Genomic DNA, 3884 nt, shown 5'->3' with positions numbered 1-3884 from the left:
GGGTTTGTTGGAGGGATGGATAGCTGGTGGATGCTTTTACTACCTCACTGCACGAAGGTGAATATGGTTGATTCCGGCCTGCTCTGTGTTCTAGAACCAGCTCTCGCCCTTTGGTCAAGTTTTAGAGTATCTGTGCTAAGACAAAAGTTCTACATTAAAAATGGTACATACAAGCTTAGAAAATGGGGCACTCACCAGAATGGTACACGTTACAACTGCTGAACCTACATTGATACACTGTTACTCAAAGTGCACAGTCTACACCAAGGCTCACTCTAGGAATTGTGCATTCTTTGGGTTCCACCAAATGTACAGTGACCTGTGTCCATCACTGCAGCATCAGACAGAAGCTTCCCCACCCTAAAAACCTCTGTGCTCGTCCCTCCGATGATACCTGGCCACCATGATCTTCTTACTGCCTCCATAGTTTTGCCTTTTCCAGAATCTCATAGAGTTGGACTTGTACAGAATGCAGCCTCATCCAGACTGGCTTCTGTCTTAGTCCATTTTAAGCTGCTGTAACAGAATACCACAGGCTGAGTAATTTATAAAGAACAGAAATGTATTGGCTCATAGTTCTGGAAGCTGGGAAGGCCAGATCTGGTGAGGGTTTTCTGCCATTTATGACAGAGGGGCAGAGAGAAGATGAAAAAGAGCAGGAGATCAAAGTCATCCTTCTGGGAACCCGCTCCCAGGATAACAGCATTAATTCACACATGGGGCTGGTTCCCCACGACCCAGATGTCTCCTGCTAGGTGCCACCTCCCGGTACTTGGAGACTATGAATAAAGTTTCCAGCGCATGAACTGTGAGAACATAGTTACACCATAGCAGCTTTGTAATACATATTTAAGGTTCTTATGCATCTCTTTATGGCTTGGTAACTCATTTATTTAATAGAGTTCTTTCCAAGCAGTTTTAGATTCACAGCAAAACTGAATGCAAAGCACAGAGAGCTTCAGAATGCCTTCGGCCCCTTGAACATCTTCCCCTGTGCTGGGATGGTATGTCTGCTGTAGCAAATGAAAGATCCATGTTTGAGGACATGGCAAAGGCTGGTCCCACGACAGTAAGTAAGCAAAAACAGGACACCCAGAAACACACAATTCTCCCAACTGTATTGCATACACTCAATTTTAACAAATTCACCAAACCGATTCTAAAAACTATATGCCAGTTAATTGCAAGACCCATCAATTGAAACAGTTGTCAACCTGATTTTTAATTTAAGATGTGCAAAACTACCATACCTCAGAATAAATGAATTACATTGTGTTACGTATACACAAACACAGACATTGTGCTTCACTCTACTGGTGCAATTTTGGGGACTTCGAATTCCTCTTTATGTTTTTAAAAACTTTCCTGATCAACAATGGTGTTGGGAAAACTGGATAGTCACATGAAAAAGAATGAAACTAGACCCTTACATCTCACACAAAAATTATCTCAAAGCTCTGAACATAAGACCTATAACTATAAAAACACTAACAGAAAATTTAGTGGGGGAAGCTTCATGACACTGGATGTGGCAGTAACTTCTGCATATGACAGCTAGACAAACAGCACTCCTTCAAACTTAAAAACTACCAAAGAGGAAGCAGTTAACAGTGAAAGGCAACTACGGAATGGGAGAAGATGCTTGCAAACCATGTGTCTGCTAAGGGACTAAAACCCAAAACAGATTTTTAAAATGTCTATACCTGTGCCCAGCACCAGTGGCTCACACTTGTCATCCTAGCTACTTGATCATCCTAGCAGAGATCGGGAGGATTAGGGTTCGAAGTCAGCTGGGGCAAATAGTTCTTGAGACTCTATCTCAAAAAAACTCTTCACAATAAAGGGCTAGTGGAGAGGCTCAAGATTTAGGCAGCAATTTCAAATCCCAGTACCACACAAAAAAAGTCTATAACTCAACAACAAAAAATTTTTAAATGGACAAAAGACTTGAATAGAAATTCTTCAAAGAAGATACATGAATGGCCAGCAAGCATATGAAAAAATGTCCAACACTTATCAGGGAAATGTAAGTCCAAAACACAATGAGACATCACTTCACATCCAAACAAAACACCAAGGATAAGAAGTGCTGGGAAGGAAGTAGAGAAATCCGAGCCCTTGTGCGCTGTTGGTGGGAATGTAAAATGCTGTAGCCATTATGGTAAATAGTATAGAGACAACTTAAAAACTAGCCAGTGCCGGGGGCTCACGCCTATAATCCTAGCTCCTCAGGAGAATCAGGAGAATCGCAGTTCGAAGACTGCCCCAGCAAATAGCTCAGGAGACCCTATCTTGGAAAAAAAACCTTCACACCAAAAAAGGTAGGTGGAATAGCTCACGGTGTAGGCCCTGAGTTCAAAATCCAGTACTGCAAAATAAATAAATAATAAGATGATGCATTTGGTGTGGTTTTTAACCACACATACAAAGCTTTCCCTAGGCTTTTCAAATCTCCATAATTTATATTTTTGAAAAGCTTTACCCCAAGTAAGGATGAATTTGGCAGTGGTGGCGGCAAAGGGGACAACAGCATGACTGGTCTGGTCTGTGCTCCCTCCCGCAGGCTCTGGTGTACACAGGGGCTGTTCCCAGTGGGCATCAGGGCCCTGCTCTGAGAGGAGGGTTTCTTTTTCCTCACCCAGTCCACTCATCCCTCTCCTGGAAAAGGTGCTGTGGCCACAGGCCAAATAAAGTAAAGGGACCTAATTTCCTTTAAAAAATTTTTAATTTAAAATGTAAAGATTTACCAAACAAATATATAGTAGCATAAACGATCAGGCTCCCAATCCCTCACGTCTGCGTTTTCCATAGAATACAAACAAAACATTACCTATGAAATGAAAGTCCCCTCTGTCCCCAGTCCTCCTCACCTCTTTATATTTCTCCACAGTTTTACCCATGTTTTATGGCTTTTCCTTAACGCGCCGTCCTGCGACTTGGTTTGTGTTAATCACCTGTACCACTGCGCGTTGACCATCAGCCCTTTGCATCTGGGTCCTTCGCTTGGATCGTGACCTTCTGTCCCGCGGTCCGGCAAGCTGATCCGTCTGTCCTGGTGGTCTGCAGTCGTCCACCTGAGCTGTCCGCACGACCTTCCCTGGGGCTTCTCCTAGTGTGCCCACAGCGGATGTGGGCTTCAGAGTCGGCTCTGCACGAGCAGGGTGCTGGGTGGAAGCAGAAGGTGTGGCTTCCCAGCCGCCGCGCTGTGCGGGGACAGCAAGGCGAGATCGTCTCCAGACGCCCCTGAAGCCTGACCCTATTGCCGCGTCGCTGTCCCAGCCCCAAACCGGGTTGCTGATTGCATCGTGGCTGCCGAGGCTCCTCTCCTCTCCGAGCCCGCCGCCACGGCGTCCGCCGCGGGCCTCTTTCCGCACCACAGCCGGCTAGCGGTGCGCGGTGCCTTGATGAGGCGCTGGAGGGCTGGAGGCCCCGCGCTCGTCCAACCGCTCACTGGCCGCGGTGCCCTGCCGCTGGGCCTCCTGGAGTGGGCGTGGCCAGAGCGGAAAAGGAGGGCGGGGCCAGGGCAGGTCCCGCTCCGCCCCCTCCGCTCGCACCGCCTCCCCTCCACTGAGAGCTTCCACTGGTCGCTAGGCTGTCAGGCGCGGTGGCCAAGTGGTAAGGCGTCGGTCTCGTAAACCGAAGATCGCGGGTTCGAACCCCGTCCGTGCCTGTGAATGGAGGTGGGTGTTTATTGCAAGAAGTACTATTTGTGCACTTCCCTCCGTCCTCCATATGGTACTTTTTCCTTTTCTGATGTGTTCAAATGTCCTTCAGTCCTTCCTCTCCCACGGGCGATGATGACCCATCACGTCCAGGCTGTGCCCTAGCCATACGCACCGCCACCTTCCCGGCTCTGCTGCAGCTGCAGGGCTCAGGGTTGCAAC

The 3884-nt window shown here is 47.6% G+C and overlaps 1 non-coding gene across 1 annotated transcript; it reads left to right on the top strand.

The window, feature by feature from the left end:
• Window positions 1-3598: 3598 nt before the first annotated feature.
• Trnat-cgu (transfer RNA threonine (anticodon CGU)) lies at window positions 3599-3670 on the top strand. Its single transcript has one exon. It is a non-coding gene; the product is annotated as a tRNA-Thr (tRNA).
• Window positions 3671-3884: the final 214 nt, after the last annotated feature.

The sequence above is a fragment of the Castor canadensis genome, chromosome 11 (genome assembly GCF_047511655.1).
Source record: "Castor canadensis chromosome 11, mCasCan1.hap1v2, whole genome shotgun sequence".
NCBI classification, from domain to species: Eukaryota; Metazoa; Chordata; class Mammalia; order Rodentia; family Castoridae; genus Castor; species Castor canadensis.
This window is presented reverse-complemented; position numbering and strand designations above follow the sequence as displayed.